At 43.7% G+C, this 26,885-nt stretch overlaps 1 protein-coding gene across 3 annotated transcripts in view; it reads left to right on the top strand.

The window, feature by feature from the left end:
- The window catches only part of syt14a (synaptotagmin XIVa), a 201,603-nt gene that overhangs the window by 86,083 nt on the left and 88,635 nt on the right, over positions 1-26,885 (top strand). The gene's annotated exons all lie outside the window — the stretch shown is intronic.

Below are 26,885 nucleotides of genomic sequence, written 5' to 3'. Positions count from 1 at the left end.
ATCCCACCTATCACCATAGAATACCCTCATTTGTTTCCATGTTCCATATATTTTTTAATTGTGCTGTGATGTTTTACATGAATCTTGAATCTTTTTAATTGCATAGTTTCCATAGATTGTGAGCTAAAGGTAAAATTTTCCTACAAGTATTATTTTATTATTGATTGATTGACTATGGCTTTCCAAATTGCCCAACACTGGTTAATTTTAAGTAAATGTGGTGATTTTTTAAATTTTTTATTCCTGAAGCTGTGACCAGAAACAAGCTACATAGGGGCAATACCATAATAAGGGATCTAGTGATTTTGTCTCTGTGCAGCAAAATCTACAGAGCTGAGATTGTTGTATGCCCCAGATATAGCATTCTGTTGGTGGCAAGAATTTGATGTAATAATTTACATTGAAAAAAAAGTGTTGACTCAAGTGTTGTTTTTGTATCTGTTAATATACCATGTGCCGTGGAATCGATATAAAAATAAAATAAAAAAAATTGTCCTCAAATTAAACTGGTATATTTTTCTATTTATGCCAATCCTTTTCAGGAATTTGTATCTTTATTATATGGCAGACAAACAAGTTCCCTACCTTCTCCCTCGTCCACTTGCCTTTTTGCTATAGCTGCATTTGTGACATTACTCCATTGTTTCTATTCATAATATCATTAATAAATATAATAACATGTTTTCCATAAAGAATGGTTGTTTAGTAATCAGTATATTTGAGTTTAACCATAATATTTGTTGTAATTTTTGATCTATCTATCTATCTAGTAGTCAGAAATGAGAAGTTGTAATCTGTACAAAAGGCAAAAAGGTCATTAAGTTCTCAGAGCAGAGGTTACTCTCAAAGTAGTTGAGACATTTTTGAGAGGAGCCACAGGTGGAATATTTTTGCTTCTCAAGCTTAAGATGGGCCATAACATCCCTAACCCAGTGAGCTTGCGATGGCGGGGTACCTGACTTCCACTTAAAAAGAGTAAGTCGGCAGGCCAGAAGGGACAAAAAGGCTATTACAGAGAGTAAGCCCTTCAGGGGCTACCCTGAAGATAGCGACAGAGGGATCTGGGGCAATTTCCTTTTTGCATATATATGAGATAGTCTCAAAGATGGAGGACCAGAATGGACCTACTGTTGGGCATGACCATTACATGTGATACAGAGTGGCGGGTGCCTAATGCCATTTAGAGCACGTTGGGTCTACAGTGTCAAGAAAATGTATGTGAACCCTTTGGAATTACCTGGATTTCTGTATAAATTGTACATACAATTTGATCTGATCTTAATCTAAGTCACAACAATAGACAAACACAGTTTGTGAACCCCTATGTGAACCCCTAGGCTAATGACTTCTCCAAAAGCTAATTGGAGTCAGGAGTCAGCTAACCTGTAGTCGAATCAATGAGACGAGATTGGAGATGTTGGTTAGAGCTGCCTTGCCCAATAAAAAAAACGCTCACAAAATGTGAGTTTGCTATTCACAAGAAGCATTGCATGATGTGAACCGTGCCTCAAACAAAAGAGATGTCAGAAGATCTAAGATTATGAATTGTTGCCTTGCATGAAGCTGGAAAGGGTTAAAAGTATCTCTAAATGTCATTCCACGGTAAGATAAATTGTCTATAAATGGAGAAATTTCAGCACTGTTGCTACTCTCGCTAGGACTGGCTGTCCTGCAAAGATGACTGCAAGAGCACAGCGCAGAATGCTCAATGAGGTTAAGAAGAATCCTAGAGTGTCAGCTAAAGACTTACAGAAATCTCTGGAAGATGCTAACATCTCTGACAAGTCTACAAAACGTAAAACACTAATAAAGGATAGTGTTCATGGGAGGACACCATGGAAGAAGCCACTGCTGTCCAAAAAAACATTGCTGCACGTCTGAAGTTTGCAAAAGAGCATTTGGATGTTCCACAGCGCTTCTGGCAAAATATTCTGTGGAAAGATTAAACTAAAGTTGTGTTGTTTGGAAGGAACACACAACACTATGAGTGGAGAAAAAAAGGCACAGCACACCAATATCAAATCCTCATCCCAGCTGGAAACTATGGTGGAGGGAGCTTCATGGTTTGGGGCTGCTTGCTGTCATTGACAGAAAAATTAATTCCCAAGTTATCAAGACATTTTGTAGGAGAATGTAAGGCTATCTGTCCACCAATTGAATCTCAACAGAAGTTGGATGATGCAACAGGAAAATGACCCAAAACCCAGAAGTAAATCAACAACAGAATGGCTTGAACAGAAGAAAATATGCCTTCTGGAGTGGCCCAGTCAGTCCTGACCTCAACCTGATTGAGATGCTGTGGCATGACCTCGAGAGCGGTTCACACCAGACATCCCAAGAATATTGTGGAACTGAAAATGTTTTGTAAAGAGGAATGTTCAAAAATTCCTCCTGACCGTTATGGAGGTCTGATACGCAACTACAGAAAACATTTGGTTGAGGTTATTGCTGCCAAAGGAGGGTCAACATACTTTTCCCAACCTGCACTGTGAATGTTTACACGGTGTGTTCAATAAAGACATGAAAAATTATAATTGTTTGTTATTAGTTTAAGCAGACTGTGCTTGTCTATTGTTGTGACTTAGATGAAGATCAGATGACATTTATGACCAACTTATGCACAAATCCAGGTCATTCTAAAGGGTTCACATACAGTGGGAAGCAAAAGTATATCTGGATACAATCTGGCAAGTCTCCTCCTGCAAAAGTGTAGGCGATTCAATATTTTAAACTGTAGTAACCCATGTCTAATACAGATAGAGGATGAGTATATCCTGTCAATTGCAGAATCCCAGGTGATATCAGAAATCTCGCTTCCAAACTCTCCCTCCCATGAACACTTTATATAGAAATGTGTCCCTTTACATAGGGATCCAGGTTCAGACATTCATCAAGCCAGCTGGTGGGTGGGTGGGTGGGTAGGTGGGAGAGATGGGAAAGAGAGGAAAATCTTTGTTGTAAAGTTAACGAATCTGCAGATACCCGAAGAAGTGTGTCTGGGGTATACTGTGGTCTCTAACTAGATGTTCAAAGGAGGTAAATATACGGTCATGGAAAAGGTATTTTACACTCTTCAATCCTTTCTGAAACCATAGCTGGAAGGCTGTGTTTGTGAGGGAGGGCGTGAAGAGTGGGTTGGAAATGAAATGCATGGATGAGATAGCTTGTCTGTCTCCAAAGTGGATCCTAAACTGAGACCATATCCTGAGTGAACCTGTCACAATTGGGTTGTTTGAGTGCTATTGTTTACTCAATGGTAGGGGGACACAGACTAAGGAGACTGGGGATGATGTTTGACATGAGTGATTTTGCACACCGGTCCTTCTCCCTCTAAAAATGTAGAGAACCAAAAGGTTATCTTGTGAATATTAGCAGCCCAAAAGTAATGGAGGAAATTGGTTAGGGCCAGACCCCCCTCTCCTTTCTGTCTCTCCAAAAACACTATACGCAACCGTGAGATCCTTTTATTCCAAATTAAAGTAGATATACACTGCTCAAAAAAACAAAGGGAACACTAAAATAACACATCCTAGATCTGAATGAATGAAATATTCTTATTAAATACTTTTTTCTTTACATAGTTGAATGTGCTGACAACAAAATCACACAAAAATGATCAATGGAAATCCCATGGAGGTCTGGATTTGGAGTCACACTTAAAATTAAAGTGGAAAACCACACTACAGGCTGATCCAACTTTGATGTAATGTCCTTAAAACAAGTCAAAATGAGGCTCAGTAGTGTGTGTGGCCTCCACGTGCCTGTATGACCTCCCTACAACGCCTGGGCATGCTCCTGATGAGGTGGCGGATGGTCTCCTGAGGGATCTCCTCCCAGACCTGGACTAAAGCATCCGCCAACTCCTGGACAGTCTGTGGTGCAACGTGGCGTTGGTGGATGGAGCGAGACATGATGTCCCAGATGTGATGTCTCAATTGGATTCAGATTCAGGTCTGGGGAACGGGCGGGCCAGTCCATAGCATCAATGCCTTCCTCTTGCAGGAACTGCTGCCACACTCCAGCCACATGAGGTCTAGCATTGTCTTGCATTAGGAGGAACCCAGGGCCAACCGCACCAGCATATGGTCTCACACGGGGTCTGAGGATCTCATCTCGGTACCTAATGGCAGTCAGGCTATGCCAAACGTCCTGTACGGTGTTGGGCTGTAAGCACAACCCCCACCTGTGGACGTCGGGCCCTCATACCACCCTCATGGAGTCTGTTTCTGACCGTTTGAGCAGACACATGCACATTTGTGGCCTGCTGGAGGTCATTTTGCAGGGCTCTGGCAGTGCTCCTCCTGCTACTCCTTGCACAAAGGTGGAGGTAGCGGTCCTGCTGCTGGGTTGTTGCCCTCCTACGGCCTCCTCCACGTCTCCTGATGTACTGGCCTGTCTCCTGGTAGCGCCTCCATGCTCTGGACACTACGCTGACAGACACAGCAAACCTTCTTGCCACAGCTCGCATTGATGTGCCATCCTGGATGAGCTGCACTACCTGAGCCACTTGTGTGGGTTGTAGACTCCGTCTCATGCTACCACTAGAGTGAAAGCACCGCCAGCATTCAAAAGTGACCAAAACATCAGCCAGGAAGCATAGGAACTGAGAAGTGGTCTGTGGTCACCACCTGCAGAACCACTCCTTTATTGGGGGTGTCTTGCTAATTGCCTATAATTTCCACCTGTTGTCTATTCCATTTGCACAACAGCATGTGAAATTTATTGTCAATCAGTGTTGCTTTCTAAGTGGACAGTTTGATTTCACAGAAGTGTGATTGACTTGGAGTTACATTGTGTTGTTTAAGTGTTCCCTTTATTTTTTTGAGCAGTGTATGTCTATCCAGGTCTTTAAAAAATTATTTTGCTATAAAGATGGGGAATAGTCTGAAACAGATACCGGAATCTTGGCATGATGACCATCTTTACATTTACATTACATTTAAGTCATTTAGCAGACGCTCTTATCCAGAGCGACTTACAAATTGGTGCATTCACCTTATGATATCCAGTGGAACAACCACTTTACAATAGTGCATCTAACTCTTTTAAGGGGGGGAGGTTAGAAGGATTACTTTATCCTATCCTAGGTATTCCTTAAAGAGGTGGGGTTTCAGGTGTCTCCGGAAGGTGGTGATTGACTCCGCTGACCTGGCGTCGTGAGGGAGTTTGTTCCACCATTGGGGTGCCAGAGCAGCGAACAGTTTTGACTGGGCTGAGCGGGAACTGTACATCCTCAGAGGTAGGGAGGCGAGCAGGCCAGAGGTGGATGAACGCAGTGCCCTTGTTTGGGTGTAGGGCCTGATCAGAGCCTGAAGGTACGGAGGTGCCGTTCCCCTCACAGCTCCGTAGGCAAGCACCATGGTCTTGTAGCGGATGCGAGCTTCAACTGGAAGCCAGTGGAGAGAGCGGAGGAGCGGGGTGACGTGAGAGAACTTGGGAAAGTTGAACACCAGACGGGCTGCGGCGTTCTGGATGAGTTGTAGGGGTTTAATGGCACAGGCAGGGAGCCCAGCCAACAGCGAGTTGCAGTAATCCAGACGGGAGATGACAAGTGCCTGGATTAGGACCTGCGCCGCTTCCTGCGTGAGGCAGGGTCGTACTCTGCGAATGTTGTAGAGCATGAACCTACAGGAACGGGTCACCGCCTTGATGTTAGTTGAGAACGACAGGGTGTTGTCCAGGATCACGCCAAGGTTCTTAGCACTCTGGGAGGAGGACACAATGGAGTTGTCAACCGTGATGGCGAGATCATGGAACGGGCAGTCCTTCCCCGGGAGGAAGAGCAGCTCCGTCTTGCCGAGGTTCAGCTTGAGGTGGTGATCCGTCATCCACACTGATATGTCTGCCAGACATGCAGAGATGCGATTCACCACCTGGTTATCAGAGGGGGGAAAGGAGAAGATTAATTGTGTGTCGTCTGCATAGCAATGATAGGAGAGACCATGTGAGGATATGACAGAGCCAAGTGACTTGGTGTATAGCGAGAATAGGAGAGGGCCTAGAACAGAGCCCTGGGGGACACCAGTGGTGAGAGCACGTGGTGCGGAGACAGATTCTCGCCACGCCACCTGGTAGGAGCGACCTGTCAGGTAGGACGCAATCCAAGCGTGGGCCGCGCCGGAGATGCCCAGCTCGGAGAGGGTGGAGAGGAGGATCTGATGGTTCACAGTATCAAAGGCAGCCGATAGGTCTAGAAGGATGAGAGCAGAGGAGAGAGAGTTAGCTTTAGCAGTGCGGAGCGCCTCCGTGACACAGAGAAGAGCAGTCTCAGTTGAATGACTAGTCTTGAAACCTGACTGATTTGGATCAAGAAGGTCATTCTGAGAAAGATAGCAGGAGAGCTGGCCAAGGACGGCACGTTCAAGAGTTTTGGAGAGAAAAGAAAGAAGGGATACTGGTCTGTAGTTGTTGACATCGGAGGGATCGAGTGTAGGTTTTTTCAGAAGGGGTGCAACTCTCGCTCTCTTGAAGACGGAAGGGACGTAGCCAGCGGTCAAGGATGAGTTGATGAGCGAGGTGAGGTAAGGGAGAAGGTCTCCGGAAATGGTCTGGAGAAGAGAGGAGGGGATAGGGTCAAGCGGGCAGGTTGTTGGGCGGCCGGCCGTCACAAGACGCGAGATTTCATCTGGAGAGAGAGGGGAGAAAGAGGTCAAAGCACAGGGTAGGGCAGTGTGAGCAGAACCAGCGGTGTCGTTTGACTTAGCAAACGAGGATCGGATGTCGTCGACCTTCTTTTCAAAATGGTTGACGAAGTCATCAGCAGAGAGGGAGGAGGGGGGAGGAGGGGGAGGAGGATTCAGGAGGGAGGAGAAGGTGGCAAAGAGCTTCCTAGGGTTAGAGGCAGATGCTTGGAATTTAGAGTGGTAGAAATTGGCTTTAGCAGCAGAGACAGAAGAGGAGAATGTAGAGAGGAGGGAGTGAAAGGATGCCAGGTCCGCAGGGAGGCGAGTTTTCCTCCATTTCCGCTCGGCTGCCCGGAGCCCTGTTCTGTGAGCTCGCAATGAGTCGTCGAGCCACGGAGCAGGAGGGGAGGACCGAGCCGGCCTGGAGGATAGGGGACATAGAGAGTCAAAGGATGCAGAAAGGGAGGAGAGGAGGGTTGAGGAGGCAGAATCAGGAGATAGGTTGGAGAAGGTTTGAGCAGAGGGAAGAGATGATAGGATGGAAGAGGAGAGAGTAGCGGGGGAGAGAGAGCGAAGGTTGGGACGGCGCGATACCATCCGAGTAGGGGCAGTGTGGGAAGTGTTGGATGAGAGCGAGAGGGAAAAGGATACAAGGTAGTGGTCGGAGACTTGGAGGGGAGTTGCAATGAGATTAGTGGAAGAACAGCATCTAGTAAAGATGAGGTCAAGCGTATTGCCTGCCTTGTGAGTAGGGGGGGAAGGTGAGAGGGTGAGGTCAAAAGAGGAGAGGAGTGGAAAGAAGGAGGCAGAGAGGAATGAGTCAAAGGTAGACGTGGGGAGGTTAAAGTCACCCAGAACTGTGAGAGGTGAGCCATCCTCAGGAAAGGAACTTATCAGGGCGTCAAGCTCATTGATGAACTCTCCAAGGGAACCTGGAGGGCGATAAATGATAAGGATGTTAAGCTTGAAAGGGCTGGTAACTGTGACAGCATGGAATTCAAAGGAGGCGATAGACAGATGGGTCAGGGGAGAAAGAGAGAATGTCCACTTGGGAGAGATGAGGATCCCAGTGCCACCACCCCGCTGACCAGAAGCTCTCGGGGTGTGCGAGAACACGTGGGCAGACGAGGAGAGAGCAGTAGGAGTAGCAGTGTTATCAGTGGTAATCCATGTTTCCGTCAGTGCCAAGAAGTCGAGGGACTGGAGGGAAGCATAGGCTGAGATGAACTCTGCCTTGTTGGCCGCAGATCGGCAGTTCCAGAGGCTGCCTGAGACCTGGAACTCCACGTGGGTCGTGCGCGCTGGGACCACCAGGTTAGAGTAGCAGCGGCCACGCGGTGTGAAGCGTTTGTATGGTCTGTGCAGAGAGGAGAGAACAGGGATAGACAGACACATAGTTGACAGGCTACAGAAGAGGCTACGCTAATGCAAAGGAGATTGGAATGACAAGTGGACTACACGTCTCGAATGTTCAGAAAGTTAAGCTTACGTTGCAAAAAATCTTATTGACTAAAATGATATAGTACTGCTGGCTGGTGAAATAGGCTAGCTAGCAGTGGCTGCGTTGTTGACTTTTTTTGAAATTGTAGCTGGCTAGGTAACCTCTAACTGGCTAGGTAACCTCGACAATTACTCTAGACTACACAATTATCTTGGATACAAAGACGGCTATGTAGCCAGCTAAGATCAAACAAATCAAACTGTTGTACTGTAATGAAATGAAATGTAATACTACCTGTAATACTACCTGTGGAGCAAAGCGGAATGCAACTACTCGCTCCAAACCAAACCGGAAGTGCGTATCGTAGAGGGAGAGGCAATAGAAGTGTTGTTTCTTGTATTATTGTATTTTGTGTCTTTAGAGGACTGCTTCACCTTAATGTCCCCTTTCCCTTTTCTTCTGTCCTTATTTTGTCCCACTTTGTCCCTTCTTTGTCCCTTCTTCTCTTCTGCCAACTAGACACTCCTTGTTAGCTAGCTAGCTTCTTTCAGGAATGTCCCTAGCAACTGCCTAGCAACAGGTAAACAACTTAGCTAGCTAAGAAAACGGTATAATTTTATGAAAAATTGTTACTTTTTCAAAAGCCTTTCTTCTTTGTTTGCTGCTTGTTTGGTCTCCTATTCAGTTTGCAGTTTTGTTTTGATTTTTTTTTCGATGTACTTTACTCTAAAAAAACATTTAAATTTCAATATTTGTAGGAGCTCATCTTTTCAGCAGCTGCTGCTATCTTGAGCGAGTTGACTGCCAGTGAGTGTTATGGTGAGTGTCAAGCAGCGATTGAGGTCTTAGTGTTCTCCAAGGCTGGCTTGAAATTAAAATTGAACAAGTCTTTGAATTTCCCGAGTCTCACAAACCCTTAAATACAGTTGAAGACGGAAGTTTACATACAAAAAATACATTTTAACTCAGTTTTTCACAATTCCTGACATTTAATCATAGTAAAAATTCCTTGTCTCAGGTCAGTTAGGATCACCACTTTATTTTAAGAATGTGAAATATCAGAATAATAATAGAGAATGATTTATTTTAGCTTTTATTTCTTTCATCACATTCCCAGTGGGTCAGGAGTTTACATACACTCAATTAGTATTTGGTAGCATTGCCTTTTAAATTGTTGAACTTCGGTCAAACATTTCGGGTAGCCTTCTACAAGCCTTCCCACAATAAGTTGGGTGAATTTTGGCCCTTTCCTACTGACAGAGCTGGTGTAACTGAGTCAGGTTTGTAGGCCTCCTTGCTCGCACACACTTTTTCAGTTCTGCCCGCAAATCTTTTAAAGGATTGAGGTCAGGGCTTTGTGATGGCCACTCCAATACCTTGACTTTGTTGTCCTTAAGCCATTTTGCCACAACTTTGGAAGTATGCTTGGGGTCATTGTCCATTTACATTTACATTTACATTTAAGTCATTTAGCAGACGCTCTTATCCAGAGCGACTTACAAATTGGTGCATTCACCTTATGATATCCAGTGGAACAACCACTTTACAATAGTGCATCTAACTCTTTTAAGGGGGGGGGAGGGTTAGAAGGATTACTTTATCCTATCCTAGGTATTCCTTAAAGAGGTGGGGTTTCAGGTGTCTCCGGAAGGTGGTGATTGACTCCGCTGACCTGGCGTCGTGAGGGAGTTTGTTCCACCATTGGGGTGCCAGAGCAGCGAACAGTTTTGACTGGGCTGAGCGGGAACTGTACTTCCTCAGAGGTAGGGAGGCGAGCAGGCCAGAGGTGGACAGCAATTTGGAAGACCCATTTGCGACCAAGCTTTAACTTCCTGACTGATGTCTTGAGATGTTGCTTCAATATATCCACATAATTTTCCTCCCTCATGATGCCATCTATTTTGTGAAGTGAACCATTCTCTCTTGCAGCAAATATATACACTACCATTCAAAAGTTTGGGGTCACATAGAAATGTCTTAGTTTTTAAGAAAATCAAAACAAATTGTCCATTAAAATAACATCAAATTGATCATGAATACAGTGTAGACATTGTTAATAATGTTTTAAATGACTATTGTAGCTGGAAACGTCAGATTTTTTTAATGGAATATCTACATAGTCGTACAGAGGCCCAATATCAGCAACCTTCACTCCTGTGTTCCAAAGGCACGTTGTGTTAGCTAATCCAAGTTTATAATTTTAAAAGGCTAATTAATCATTAGAAAACCCTTTTGCAATTATGTTAGCACAGCTGAAAACTGTTTTGCTGATTAAAGAAGCAATACAACCGGCCTTCTTTAGACTAGTTGAGTATCTGGAGCATCACCATTTGTGGGTTCGATTACAGGCTCAAAATGGCCAGAAACAAATAACTTTATTCTGAAACTCGACCATCTATTCTTGTTCTGATAAATGAAGGCTATTCCATGTGAGAAATTGCCAAGAAACTGAAGATCTCGTACAGCGCTTTGTACTACTCCTTTCACAGAACAGCGCAAACTGGCTCTAACCAGAATAGAAAGAGGAGTGGGAGGCCCCTGTGCACAACTGAGCAAGAGGACATGTACATTTTGTCTAGTTTGAGAAACAGACGCCTCACAAGTCCTCAACTGGCAGCTTCATTAAGTAGTACCCGCAAAACACCAGTCTCATTGTCAACAGTGAAGCGGCGACTCCGGGCTGCTGTCCAGTGTCTGTGTTCTTTCGCATATCGTAATATTTTATTTTTATTGGCCTGTCTGAGATATGGCTTTTTCTTTGCAGCTCTGCCTAGAAGGCTAGCATCCCGGAGTGTCCTCTTCACTGTTGACGTTGAGACTGGTGTTTTGCGGGTACTATTTAATGAAGCTATTTAGTTCACATGATCGAGAATACATTTCTGCCAAAAAAATGCATTTTGATAAAAACCTTTATAAAAACCTCTCCTGTGAAGTCGTGACTTGCGACATACGCCTAGTTTCCTGAATCGGGTCGCAAATGTGCTTTGCTTGTTGCGTGCCTAGTTAGAATACCCAGCTTGGGTGAAGGCATTGACTGTGTTAGCATTGGACCCAACACAGATATTTCGACATGGGAAACAAAATGGAGCATCTGCAGTAACAGAGTATTCCAGCTACTCTCTTCCTATGAACTAGTTGCTATTAAATTAACGTTTTTGGACAGAAAACCTGTGTATAAGGTAGGATTCTAGGCTATCTTGGGCTGGCTCCTTTGTTCAAAGATCATCAGGAACTTATCTGAGGTGGAGGCGGCTGTGGAGCCATTATGGCGGCGCTTGTGGAAGGGCGGGTAGGTTTTGCACATTGAGCTAACTGAGCTTGGCGGCAGCCTCAGTGGTTTGATGCTGCGCTCCACTCCTTTGTTTGGGTACTTTGTTGAAGCCAATTTCTGATATCCATTGTGGCAGATTAGCTGGTTCGAGCTAGCTAAATAGGCTAAGGCTAATAACACTAACACTTTTTACAGCTATAGCTAAGAGTGAAGCAGCTTCAACGGTTAACTTGACCCCGCCCTTGTAAATCAAAATCGAATATTACAGGCAGAGGCATATCACATTATTTACTTAGCTTACCACAGAGTTGAGAATCCTTTTTCCCGCTTATATGGAAACCCAAACGAGTCATACCTAACCACCCAGTGGCTTTCCATAGCACACCTCTGAAACCTGGTCTCATAGCTTTTCGTATTATTCTGTACGTAAATCCGAGACATTCCATTTTGTATGATATATTGCATTTCGTATGGTATGTATTCATTTGAGAATGTCCATCATCCATTTTTGTATGATATGTTACAAATTTGCAAAACGTACGATATGACTACATAAAGCTTGTGACTCTACAAACTTGTTGGATGCCTTTGCAGTTCGCTTTTGGTTGTGTTTCAAATTATTTTGTGCCCAATAGAAATGAATGCTAAATACTGTGTTGTCATTTTATTATAAATACGAATAGAATGTTTCTAAACACTTCTACACTAATGTTGATGCTACCATAATTACAGATAAATCCTCTATGATCGTGAATTATGATGAGTGAGAAAGTTACGGAGTGGTCAAAGATCATACCCCCAAGACATGCTAACCTCTCACTATTACCAATAACAGGGGAGGTTAGCATGTTTTGGGGGTATGAGACTGGACCATTCAGGAACACTCAACACCTCTTCGAAAGCCATTCTGGTGTCTTTGGCATAAACATTTGTGTAAATGTCTCGCTTGAAAATAAAACTCTGTCCAAGGGTTAGGTTTTCAGAACACTGAGGCAGAGGAAACCCTAACTTTTTACCTGGGCTTTGTTCCTCTTATATTTCAGGATTCTGCCACCACAATACAATACAAAACATTGCATTCACCCCACAATGCTGGCATGTGATACAAATCATCCATTCTGTTTGCAGGTTCTTGAGAAATACTGCAAGACAACACAGCAAATAAATTAACTTATTGGCCTAAATTTACCCCCCCCCCCCCACCACCACCCCAAAAGTGTTCCATTGGAGTCAACAGTGCTTGCCCATGTTGACTCCAATGCTTCCCAAAGTTGTGTCAAGTTGGCTGGATGTCCTTTGGGTGGTGGACCATTCTTGATACAGATGGGAAACTGTTGAGCATGAAAAACCCAGCAGCGTTGCAGTTCTTGACACAAACCGATTCGCTTGGTATTCACTACCATACCCCGTTCAAAGGCACTTAAATATGTTGTCTTTCCCATTCAACCTCTGAATGGCACAGATACACAATCCATTTCTCACATGTCTCTAAGCTTAAAATCCCCCCCAATCTATATTCATTTAAGTGGATTTAACAAGTGACCTCAATAAGGTGTCATGGAAAGAGCATAATGTTTTTTACACTCAGTGTATGTTGGCGTAAGAGTTGTGCAAAGTTGGTAGAATCTTATTCAAAATTATTCACAGCTTTAATGGCTGCCAAAGGTGCTTTCACCAGGTATTACCTCTGGGGTGTGAAGATGTATGTGACGCGTTTCAGGAAACTAGGCGTATGTTGCATTTTTTTGTATTTTTTACCAAAATGCGTTTTCTGGTAGAAATGCCGTCTAACATTTTAACTTTCATGTGCCTTAATAACAAACTTGTATGCCATCTGTAAATATGAATAAAGTTGTTAAATTACGAGCCTAGTTGGTTTAGCCACAGAGAACGACAGGAACTTTCCCACTAGCCATGATTGGCTGAGATAATAAGTGGGCTGGACATTACATTTACATTTACATTTAAGTCATTTAGCAGACGCTCTTATCCAGAGCGACTTACAAATTGGTGCATTCACCTTATGATATCCAGTGGAACAACCACTTTACAATAGTGCATCTAACTCTTTTAAGGGGGGGGGGGGGGGTTAGAAGGATTACTTTATCCTATCCTAGGTATTCCTTAAAGAGGTGGGGTTTCAGGTGTCTCCGGAAGGTGGTGATTGACTCCGCTGACCTGGCGTCGTGAGGGAGTTTGTTCCACCATTGGGGTGCCAGAGCAGCGAACAGTTTTGACTGGGCTGAGCGGGAACTGTACTTCCTCAGAGGTAGGGAGGCGAGCAGGCCAGAGGTGGATGAACGCAGTGCCCTTGTTTGGGTGTAGGGCCTGATCAGAGCCTGAAGGTACGGAGGTGCCGTTCCCCTCACAGCTCCGTAGGCAAGCACCATGGTCTTGTAGCGGAGGAGCGGGGTGACGTGAGAGAACTTGGGAAGGTTGAACACCAGACGGGCTGCGGCGTTCTGGATGAGTTGTAGGGGTTTAATGGCACAGGCAGGGAGCCCAGCCAACAGCGAGTTGCAGTAATCCAGACGGGAGATGACAAGTGCCTGGATTAGGACCTGCGCCGCTTCCTGTGTGAGGCAGGGTCGTACTCTGCGAATGTTGTAGAGCATGAACCTACAGGAACGGGTCACCGCCTTGATGTTAGTTGAGAACGACAGGGTGTTGTCCAGGATCACGCCAAGGTTCTTAGCACTCTGGGAGGAGGACACAATGGAGTTGTCAACCGTGATGGCGAGATCATGGAACGGGCAGTCCTTCCCCGGGAGGAAGAGCAGCTCCGTCTTGCCGAGGTTCAGCTTGAGGTGGTGATCCGTCATCCACACTGATATGTCTGCCAGACATGCAGAGATGCGATTCGCCACCTGGTTATCAGAAGGGGGAAAGGAGAAGATTAATTGTGTGTCGTCTGCATAGCAATGATAGGAGAGACCATGTGAGGATATGACAGAGCCAAGTGACTTGGTGTATAGCGAGAATAGGAGAGGGCCTAGAACAGAGCCCTGGGGGACACCAGTGGTGAGAGCACGTGGTGCGGAGACAGATTCTCGCCACGCCACCTGGTAGGAGCGACCTGTCAGGTAGGACGCAATCCAAGCGTGGGCCGCGCCGGAGATGCCGAACTCGGAGAGGGTGGAGAGGAGGATCTGATGGTTCACAGTATCAAAGGCAGCCGATAGGTCTAGAAGGATGAGAGCAGAGGAGAGAGAGTTAGCTTTAGCAGTGCGGAGCGCCTCCGTGACACAGAGAAGAGCAGTCTCAGTTGAATGACTAGTCTTGAAACCTGACTGATTTGGATCAAGAAGGTAATTCTGAGAGAGATAGCAGGAGAGCTAGCCAAGGACGGCACGTTCAAGAGTTTTGGAGAGAAAAGAAAGAAGGGATACTGGTCTGTAGTTGTTGACATTGGAGGGATCGAGTGTAAGTTTTTTCAGAAGGGGTGCAACTCTCGCTCTCTTGAAGACGGAAGGGACGTAGCCAGCGGTCAAGGATGAGTTGATGAGCGAGGTGAGGTAAGGGAGAAGGTCTCCGGAAATGGTCTGGAGAAGAGAGGAGGGGATAGGGTCAAGCGGGCAGGTTGTTGGGCGGCCGGCCGTCACAAGACGCGAGATTTCATCTGGAGAGAGAGGGGAGAAAGAGGTCAAAGCACAGGGTAGGGCAGTGTGAGCAGAACCAGCGGTGTCGTTTGACTTAGCAAACGAGGATCGGATGTCGTCGACCTTCTTTTCAAAATGGTTGACGAAGTCATCCGCAGAGAGGGAGGAGGGGGAGAAGGAGGCAGAGAGGAATGAGTCAAAGGTAGACGTGGGGAGGTTAAAGTCACCCAGAACTGTGAGAGGTGAGCCATCCTCAGGAAAGGAACTTATCAAGGCGTCAAGCTCATTGATGAACTCTCCAAGGGAACCTGGAGGGCGATAAATGATAAGGATGTTAAGCTTGAAAGGGCTGGTAACTGTGACAGCATGGAATTCAAAGGAGGCGATAGACAGATGGGTCAGGGGAGAAAGAGAGAATGTCCACTTGGGAGAGATGAGGATCCCAGTGCCACCAGCCCGCTGACCAGAAGCTCTCGGGGTGTGCGAGAACACGTGGGCAGACGAGGAGAGAGCAGTAGGAGTAGCAGTGTTATCTGTGGTAATCCATGTTTCCGTCAGTGCCAAGAAGTCGAGGGACTGGAGGGAAGCATAGGCTGAGATGAACTCCGCCTTGTTGGCCGCAGATCGGCAGTTCCAGAGGCTGCCGGAGACCTGGAACTCCACGTGGGTCGTGCGCGCTGGGACCACCAGGTTAGAGTGGCAGCGGCCACGCGGTGTGAAGCGTTTGTATGGTCTGTGCAGAGAGGAGAGAAGAGGGATAGACAGACACATAGTTGACAGGCTACAGAAGAGGCTACGCTAATGCAAAGGAGGTTGGAATGACAAGTGGACTACACGTCTCGAATGTTCAGAAAGTTAAGCTTACGTTGCAAAAAATCTTATTGACTAAAATGATACAGTACTGCTGGCTGGTGAAGTAGGCTAGCTAGCAGTGGTTGCGTTGTTGTTTACTTTGTTTGAAAGTGTAGCTGGCTAGGTAGCCTCGATAACTGGCTAGGTAACCTCGATAACCTCGATAATTACTCAAAACTACACAATTATCTTAGATACAAAGACAGCAAAGACAACTATGTAGCTAGCTAACACTACACTAATCAAGTCGTTCCGTTGTAATGTAATAGTTCCTACAGTGCTGCTATTCGGGAGAAGTTAGCTAGCTGGCTAGCTAGCAGCTAGCAGTGTTGACTACGTTAGAAGGACGAAAATAGCTGGCTAGCTAACCTCAATAATTACTCTAAACTACACAATTATCTTTGATACAAAGACGGCTATGTAGCTAGCTAACTAAGAAAAAAAAAATGCTAAGATCAAACAAATCAAACCGTTGTACTGTAATGAAATGAAATGTAATACTACCTGTGGAGCGAAGCGAAATGCGACTACTCGCTCCAACCCGGAAGTAAATGCCGAGAGATGAGTTTCAGATCAGTCTGCGGGTGAAGCATCTTCTGTCTCTGAAAATGATATTTTCACTGAAGAAGACATTGTGGAGTCTTCAGAGGACAGTGATGGGGAAGAAACAGTGATCAACAGTGTTGTTGTCACGGAAGAAGTTGACGAGTTTTGAAATCAGTTGAATGTCTGGTAGAAACAGAGTATGATAAGGAGATTAATAGAATTCTGGCGTTTGATTGCAAATGGAGAGGGAATCGAAAAGAGAACACAGAATGCTGTTGTATAAAATACCTCCGGATTACATCTTCAAACTACTGGCAGCCATGGCATCCGTGACAGAGAGGGAGAAAGATCTGATGATTCTTATGGCATTGCACATGGTCAGTGTGAACCAGAGTGACGTGACACAACATGCCAAGAAAGCTGTACATACAAAACAGAAACGAAACAGGACGTCTTATTTAATGAAAGGGGTTGCAGTCTGCCGTGAAGCGGTCATCCATGTATACAGGTAAGAGTCTAGCTACAGTTTCAGATATTATAAGTTCCTGCTGAGGGGGAAAGGTTTTGTCGTGCCCTCTTCACAACTGTCTTGGTATGTTTGGATAGTTCGTTGGTGATGTGGACACCAAGGAACTTGAAACTCTCGACCTGCTCCACTACAGCCCTGTCGATGTTAATGGGGTCTGTTCGGCCTGCCTTTTCCTGTAGACCACGATTAGCTCCGTTGTCTTGCTCACATTGAGGTTGTTGTGCTGGGAGGAGTTCTCTGACCTCCTCCCTATAGGCAGTTTCATCGTTGTTGGTGATCAGGCCTACCACTAATGTGTTGTCATCAAACTTAAGGATGGCGTTGGAGTCGTGTTTGGCCACGCAGTCGTGGGTGAACAGGGAATACAGGAGGGGACTAAGTACACACCCCTGTGGGGAACCACTGATAAGGATAAGAGTGGCAGACGTTTTGTTGCCTACCCTTACCACCTGGGGGCGGCCCGTCAGGAATTCTAGGATCCAGTTGCAGAGGAAGGTGTTTAGTTACATGGTCTTTTGCTTAGTGATGAGCTTTGAGGGTACAATGGTGTTAAACGCTGAGCTGTAGTCAATGAATAACATTCTCACATAGGTGTTTCTTTTGTCCAAGTGGGAAAGGGAAATGTGGAGTGCAATAGATATTGCATCATTTGTGTATCTTTTTGGTGCGGTATGCTAATTGGAGTTGATCTAGGGTTTCTGGGACAATGGTGTTGATTTGAGCCATGACCAGCCATTTCATTGTTACAGATGTGAGTGCTACGGGTTGGTAGTCATTTAGGCAGGTTACCTTAGTGTTCTTGGGCACAGGGACTATGGTGGTCTGCTTGAAACATGTTGGTATTATAGACTCAGACAGGGAGAGGTTGAACCTTTCAGAAAGGACACATGCCACTTGGTCCGCGCATGCTCGGAGTACACGTCCTGGTTTCCGTTTGGCCCAGCGGCCTTGTGAATGTTGACCTGTTTAAAGGTCTTACTCACATCGGCTGCAGAGAGCGAGATCACACAGTCATGCAGAACAGCTGATGCTCTCATGCATGTTTCAATGTTACTTGCCTCGAAGCAACCATAGAAGTTATTTAGCTTGTCTGGTAGGCTCATGTCACTGGGCAGCTCTCGGCTGTGCTTCCCTTTGTAGTCTGTAATAGTTTGCAAGCCCTGCCACATCCGATGAGCGTTGGAGCCGTTGTTGTACGATTCGATCTTAGTTCTGTATTTACGCTTTGGCTGTTTGATGGTTCGTCAGAGGGCATAGTGGGATTTCTTATTAGCTTCCAGGTCTTTGAAAGCGGCAGCTCTACCCTTTAGCTCAGTGCAAATGTTGCCTGTAATCCATGGCTTCTGGTTGGGGTATGTACGTACAGTCACTGTGGGGACGAAGTCCTTGATGCACTTATTGATGAAGCCAGTGATTGATGTGATCCTCAATGCCATCGGAAGAATCCCGGAACATATTCCAGTCTGTGCCAGCAAAACAGTCCTGTAGTTTAGCATCTGCTTCATCTGACCACTTTTTTATAGACCGAGTCACTGGTGCTTCCTGCTTTAATTTTTGCTTGTAAGCCGGAATCAGGAGGATAGAGTTATGGTCGGATCTGCCAAATGGTGTGCAAGGGTAGAGCATTGTATGCGTCTCTGTGTCTCTAGTTGCACATTTAACATGCTGATAGAAATTCGGTAAAACTGTTTTAAGTTTCCCTGCATTAAAGACCCCGGCCACGAGGAGCGCCGCCTCTGGATGAGCATTTTCCTGTTTGCTTATGGCAGAATACAGCTCATTGAGTGCGGTCTTAGTGCCAGCCTCGGTCTGCGGTGGTATGTAGACAGCTACGAAAAATACAGATGAAAACTCTCTTGGTAGATAGTGTGGTCTACAGCTTATCATGAGATACTCAGGCGAGCAAAACCTTGATACTTCCTTAGAAATCGTGCACAAGCTATTTTTTACAAATATGCATAGGCCCCGCCCCATATTTTAGGCATGGGCAGATTAGCAACTCGTCGCCTGATCCTCACATGGCATCCTGATCTCTTTCCGCGAAACCTACGTTTCCTTTTCCAGCGAATCACGGGGATCTGGGGATGATCGGGTGTCCGTAGTATATCCCTCACGTCCGACTCATTGAAGAAGAACTCCTCGTCCAATATGAGTAATCCCAGTTCTGATGTCCAGAAGCTCTTTTCAGTCATAAGAGACAGTAGCAGCAATATTATGTACACAACACGTTACGAACAACGCGGAAAAACAAACAAAATTCCATTGGTTGGTTAAGAGCCGATAAGACAGGCTTGCTACTATCTTCTCTGAATGGAGAGGACTCAACACATTCACAATGTGGGACTAAAAGTAATTACTAATAATACAGCACAGCAGGAATGTCCAGTATTTGCAACACCCTTTTCATTCCTTGCATCATTGATGAACTCTGCCTTAGCCTATTTCTACAGATGGATAGGACTGTGGATGCTTTTGCCAGATGCCAGCCTCGGCCGTTTGATGGGGAGACCATAATTGGTTAGGTTTTATCTGACCTGTTCAAACTTCAACATAGTACATGTTTGTGTGGCAGATATTACCTATCCTAACTGCCATTGGTAACAGAACAGTGACTATATGTGTATGTGTTCACAGAAACATGTATGGAGTCAGCACATGGAGACTTACAAGATGGTGTGATGAAGTTCAGACGGGCTTGATACTGATGTCTCTAAATGGAGAGAGACCTGGCACTCAGCATAAACATTTTACTAAACACAACTTTTACTTGCATTGTCTTTTTTATATTATTGAATTGAATGGTATCAGTCAATATGGGGAGGGAGAAACCCTGTGTATTCTGCACCAGGATCAGGGAACTCCCGGGACACCACACAGGAAGGTAATGACCGCTCCTACATCTTTGCCAAGGTAGCCCCATTATCACCAGACAAAATGCTGATAGGCACAGTATATCTATCGGCTAGGAATGACAAGGAAAGCTGAAAGGTGAAGAACACTGTTTCTATGGTATTATGTAAAGGATTGTTTATTCTAGATGGACCTGATACTACATTTCAAACTTATCAAAACACTTAGTTTAGAATGTCTGCATCAATTGGTTTATTCTCATATTACTCTGAAGGCTACTAACCTATTCAAAGCATCCTCTGGCATCTCATCATACATATGCCTCTAGTTGTTGAACTCAACCTACAGGAAGCTTGTTTGTTGTGATGTGACTGAGTGGGGGGGAAACAGCTGTGGGCAAAGTTCTGACAAATGGCTGTATCTTGGTGGTGGCAAGGACACCCAAGTAACACCCACATCAAACCACTCCCCCAAGCCAACTCACGTTGTTCTTCTGTCATGGTCACCAGAATATCTTGAGGAGCAAACCAAACAACTAGGCCAAATAGCGAGCCAGCCAGCTAATGTTAGCTAGCTATGTAAACAATTAACCCTAATCCCAACTCATGACATTGCTGCCCTGCATGAATCTGCTTGTAGCTAACCAAGCAGGTTCATTGTTAGCTAGCTAACATTAGGCTATAGCTAACCATGCAAATGGCTCTGAGATACGAATAACAATATCATACATGTAATGTTAGCTAGCGATCCAGCCAGCTAACGTTAGCTAGCTAGGTAAACAATTAACCATAATCCCAATTTATGATGTTACTGCCCTGATTGTGTAACAGTTTAATTTTAGTCCGTCCCCTCGCCCCGACCCGGGCGCGAACCAGGGACCCTCTGCACACATCAACAACAGTCACCCACGAAGCATCGTTACCCATCGCTCCACAAAAGCCGTGGCCCTTGCAGAGCAAGGGGAACCACTACTTCAAGGTCTCAGAGCAAGTGACGTCACCGATTGAAAGGCTATTAGCGCGCACCACTGCTAACTAGCTAGCCATTTCACATCCGTTACACATGAATCTGCAGGTAGCTAACCAACCATGTTCAATGTTAGCTAGCTAACATTAGGCTATAGCTAACCATGCAAATGGCTCTGAGATACGAATAACAATATCATACATGTAATGTTAGCTAGCGATCCAGCCAGCTAACGTTAGCTAGCTAGGTAAACAATTAACCATAATCCCAATTTATGATGTTACTGCCCTGATTGTGTAACAGTTTAATTTTAGTCCGTCCCCTCGCCCCGACCCGGGCGCGAACCAGGGACCCTCTGCACACATCAACAACAGTCACCCACAAAGCATCGTTACCCATCGCTCCACAAAAGCCGTGGCCCTTGCAGAGCAAGGGGAACCACTACTTCAAGGTCTCAGAGCAAGTGACGTCACCGATTGAAAGGCTATTAGCGCGCACCACTGCTAACTAGCTAGCCATTTCACATCCGTTACACATGAATCTGCAGGTAGCTAACCAACCATGTTCAATGTTAGCTAGCTAAACATTAGGCTATAGCTAGCCAAGCAAATGGCTCTGAGATACAAATAATAACATCATACACGTAACGCTAGCTAATGAGCCAGCCAGCAAATGTTAGCTAGTTAGCTAACAGTACACTATCTTGAAATGAAACCACAAATGCTAGATTTCTTACCCGTGTACATAATTCATGGATGGACACGTTTCCCTTGAAGATGTAGTCTGGAGACAGGTGTTTTCTCCATCTCCTTAGCTATCGTACTCAAATTCCACTGATTTCAAAGCTCGGTCCTCCAGAATGTGGAGAGCAAAACTTATGCAGTTTTACTACACAATAGAAAAAAAATTAAAGCCGCGTTAGACAGGAATACCTAGACATACTGACCAGCTCAAATAGACAGAAGCTTGCTATATGACAGACCAATCCAAACTCATCTCTCAGCATGTCCAGCCCACCCATTATCTCAGCCAATCATGGCTAGCGGGAAGGTTGGTGACTTTTTCTGTGGATAAACCAACTAGGCTTGTAATTTAACAATTTTATTCGTATTTACAGATGGCATACAAGTTTGTTATTAAGGCACATGAAAAGTCACATGTTCAAGAAGTGATTTCTGCCAAAAAAAAGCATTTTGATAAAAATAAAAAAAGTTTACTTTCAAACTGCTTTCCTGTGAAGTAGTGACCCGCGGCATACGCCTAGTTCCCTGAAACGGGTCACAAAATGTACTTTCACACAAGTTTTCATGTACCGAAATAAAATTGAATGTGCAATGTGTTATCACATTTTCAACACTAACGACAGTTTTGTTACAAAAAAAGTAAAGAGTTTATTTACCGACAGGCTGTATTGGTCTGAAAAATACATCAGTTACTGTCTCTTCTTTTTTTTACTCTGCCTGTAAATCGTTATCTCTGCGACACGGATTCTGTTGCTATGTCTCTTCTCATGGAGGCTTCCCCGTTCAGAGGACAAATTTAGCATCACATGAGATGTATTTATGCTTTCTTCTGTGCTCCATATGTGCTCTTAGCAAATTGTCTGACCTGCTGTCTAACTATGCTCAATCTGAATTACTGATAGTGGTTGATCTTAATCTAGATTGGTTGATTCCAGTATTTGATGGGTTGAAAGATTTAGCTCAGTACAAATATCTAACTCAACTGATAAACACCCCTTAAAAATCTACTCTATTAGATATTATTTTAACAAATGCCCCTCATAAGCTTACAGCCAATGGGATATTTGCCAATAAGTTCAGTGACCATTGTCCCATGCCTGAATAAAATATGTTAAATTACTTAAATCTCGCTCACGCATTATTACAAAGAGAACTCTTTGGAATTTTAATGAGCAACAATTTTTGTCTGAGCTGGTGTTGAGTGATTGTGTCAACTATCGCTGCCTCGGATAATGCCCTTAATTGTTTTATTTGCCTCTTTAACTCTGTTGCAGATAAACATGTGCCATACAAAAAACGAAGGGTAAAAAACTGATGTAATACTTGATTTATGCTTGAATTGTCTGAGATAATACAGGAAAGTAATTTAGCTTGGGCTAGATTAACTGATTCTATGTCTGATTGGCAGTCCTTCAGACATTTGAGAAATAGATGTCTATCCCCGATTAGAAAAGCTAAATCAACATATTTTTTTAATTGTGTATCAGAGAGTCGTGTTAATTCAGCCAATTTCAGGAAAGTGGTAATTAAAAATAAAATCCACCCCCTCATTGCCCCAGCATGTTTTGACAGTCTCTGTTCCCATTCTAGACACAATGGAAAATTGTGACGCTTTTAATAACCATTTTGCTTGAGCTGCCCACCTGTTTGAAAGGATAATAAAAATGCATGTCATCCCACTAGCGGGATTTCTTTAAATCCCGTTTCCATTGGCACTTTGAAGTCAACCCAGGTTGGGCTGGCTTTGGTGGGCTAGTTCAGAAATTGGAAAGATGTAATGTTGCTAGGTAGCCAATATGTGACTATGCAGCTGACTTAGCTAATGTTGCTAGCTAGATATTGTTGAATTCACCCTCCCCATGCTGTAACAAATGTTACCCCATACTCATGCCAGTGCCAGCAAGACTCAGAGCCATGTATTTAGCCTGCTAATTTTAGCTAGCTAACTAAACAGTTAGCATTGTCGCTAGAATAACAGGCTAGCTAGAGCTTAATTCTTACCTTGCTTGCCATGGTATTGGCTATTAGCTAGCTAGCTAACCCAGCAAAACAAACGACAGGTTTGATATGATGTAGCTGGCTAGCTTTCGATACGACCTGGCCAACTAAAATTCCTGCTAGCTCACATTAGCTAGCTAGATTGTTTCATCTCTCATTTAGGTAACTACTTAGCATTTCGAGGGCTGAATGACGGATCCAGCTATGGTGGTAATTTGTGTCATGTCTGACTACAGCAGTATTGATGTCCATGTGCTAGCTAACAGCAACAAGCCCAGATGTGGTTGCATAGTAACAGTGTCACCAGAACAAATTCTAATTGAGCTGGCACCAGTTGTGAAACTGGGCTGAGCTGGCCTGGGTTTCCCTCGACCCACCTCAAATTTGATAATTCCATTCGAGCCAGCTCGAATTTGTTTCCAGTGGAAATTAGGCATTAGTGCATAATTCTCTACAATCTGAAGTGGCTAACAGACTCACATGCTTTATTTAATTTCAACCCTTTGATGTATATAATGTACTAAGTTATGATTCACTTTATCCCTTCTTATTGCAGCACCACTGACCTATAGTTTTTATTTGACAATTGTTGTCCCCCTACATAAAGGAGATTCGTCTGACTTAGATAAATACTATCCAAATTTCCACATTTTCTTGCATTTCCAAAGTTTAAGAAACCCTGAATAACTTTCAGCTAAGAACTTTTTTTAACTTCTCACTATATTCTTAATGTGCACCAATCTGGTTTTAGACCTGGACATAGCACAGTTTCAGCTGCTCCGCTTGCTTTTGATGATGTGTTAAATTGCTTGGATAATAAAAATATTTGTGCTGCCTTACTTCTAAAATATTCCAACGCCTTTGATACCATTGACAATCATATTCTTGTTCAAAGGTTGACTGAAATGGTTTGAAAATTCTGTCAGACAGGACTCAATGTGTGATCTCGATGGTGTTATATCTAGTTTCCTGGATATTACAACATTTCCATGAAAGAGAATGACCAGGTGAAAGCTATGATCCCATGTTGATGTGACTTGTTAAATCCACTTCAATTAGTGTGGATGAAGGGGAGGAGGAAGGTTAAATAAATATTTTTTAGCCTTGAGATAATTGAGACATGGATTGTGTATGTGTGCCATTCAGGGTGAATGGGCAAGACAACATATTTAAGTGCCTTTGAACGGGGTATGGTAGTAGGTGTCAGGTGCACCAGTTTGTGTCAAGAACTGCGACATTGATGGGTTTTTCAAGCTCAACAGTTTCCTGAGCGTATCAAGACAATTGGAGTCAACATCGGCCAGCATCCCTGTGGAATGCTTTCGCCATGCCCCGACGAATTGAGGCAGTTCTGAGGGCAAAAAGGTTTAGGGTTATATACTCAAACATAGTGTGATCGACAGCCAATTTCACAAACCTTGAAGATTTTTTTAAATAATAAAAAAACAAATGTTGCACAATCCAGGTGTGGAAAAATCTTAGACCCACAGCTGTAATTCTAACATGTACTGTATTGACTCAGGGGGTTGAATGCTTATCTAATTAAGATAGTGTTTTATTTTTTACAATTATTTTCATTTTTACAAATGTTAAAAATGTTCTTCTACTTTGACATTGCAGAGTATTTTGTGTAGATTGTTGACCAAGAATTACAAAGAAATCCATTTTAATCCCACTTTGTAACACAACAAAATTTGGAAAAAGCCAGGGGGTGTGAATACTTTCCGAAAGTACTGTATTTATTAAGCCACTGAATAAAAAAAATGTAACAGTGTAATCGCAGATCATTTCCTGTTGTCAGAATGTAGACTATTACTGACTAAAGATGTCTCCTAGTCCTCTGTCATGTTATGTAACATGTTGTACTGTGTAGAATACAGTGCAATAGTTTTAGTATATCCGTCTTCGTCTCTGGTTCTAGGGCTATGTCTGGTGTGACAGCTTGTATCGAAAAGTTAAATGCGAATAAGCTTTCTTTAGGTGTGTAGACTTTTGCGTGAGCCAGGAGAGCTCAAAAAGTCTTATAATCCAAATTAAGGGGGAAAAAAGGTTTTATTGAAATAAAGTACTCACATAACAAATAAAGGGCTCTATTCAATCCGTATCACGGAAATTCATCGCTAAAGCCCAATTGAAATTCACGGTAAATGCTGCATATTTAGGCTCAATCGGAAATTGGCCTCAAATTTCTATTGTGAAATCTGTAATGCTTCAGTGATATGGATTGAATAGAGCCCTAAGTTATCGTCAACAATATTAATGGAACACTTGAAAGACTTACAGGTATGCATTTCAACCATATAGCAGTCATCTTCAGGCAGTGCAATGGGGATAAATACAACATTTCTGGTGAGGACATAGTAAGAAGTTGCCTAATTGTATCCATTTAGGGTCTATACAAAAAAATGTAAGAGAACTATTGACAAAGGCAAATAGTATACTAGAATCTTAAGAAAAGTCTGACCTGAAATTCTGAATCTGACCTCATACAAGAAGTTGATAAATGGCCAGTACTCTCACAAAAACTCAGTTACAGCTTTATGAACTGAACAACAAAATACTCACCTTTTTAGATTATCGTTTTGTGATTGTATGTTCCTCTTCATGTGAAGAGCATCTCATTTCATACTGTTATGCAATTGTTTTTTATAAACTTGAACATTTTCTAAGGCCGGTCTCATAGACTAGACATAACATAGTAAACATAAATCGGGAACACTCAAATTAGTACGTGTTACATTTGGTTTGATTACATAAGATAGAAGGCAAAAGACAAAAGTGAATGGGGGCTTGGTCAGGGAGAATGGGTGGTCATATAAAGCGAACGTCTAGCAACCCAAAGGTTGTGTGTTCGAATCTCATCACGGACAACTTTAGTGCATTAGTAACTTTTCAGCTACTTAGCATTTTAGCTAAACAACTCCTACCCCAACCTCTAACCCATATCCTAGCTAACGTTAACGTTAGCCACAACAAATTGGAATTCGGAACATATTGTACACAATGGATGATGGACAGCCACAAATTAATACCTAACATACCAAATGTGACATATCATGTAAAGAAGAAAAACCCTTGAATGAGTAGGTGTCCAAATTTTTTGACTGGTACTGTATGCTGGTGACATGATGATCGGTGCTTGGCTGTCAATTGACAAATAAAAATGACCTTGCTCTTATCCATAATCTCATTATTTACGCTCTGCACTGAATCTGCAAGTGGTTGGCTAGAGCACATGCCAAGACCAGACTGGGAACATTAGCCGTTTATTGCAGACTTTTTGTTGCAAAATCATCGGCAGAGTAGAAAATGGGTAGTTATATGACAAAAGTGATTTTTATGTGCTATACATCATTATGCACAGCTTTTTATTCTCAAGAAGCCAGTTTGACGCAAGCACACCATTGCCGGTGTATGTGTATATTTTTTTGTTCAAATATTAGAATATTAGCTTGAATTGATGGATA

The sequence above is a fragment of the Salvelinus alpinus genome, chromosome 33 (assembly GCF_045679555.1).
Source record: "Salvelinus alpinus chromosome 33, SLU_Salpinus.1, whole genome shotgun sequence".
NCBI classification, from domain to species: domain Eukaryota; kingdom Metazoa; phylum Chordata; class Actinopteri; order Salmoniformes; family Salmonidae; genus Salvelinus; species Salvelinus alpinus.
This window is presented reverse-complemented; position numbering and strand designations above follow the sequence as displayed.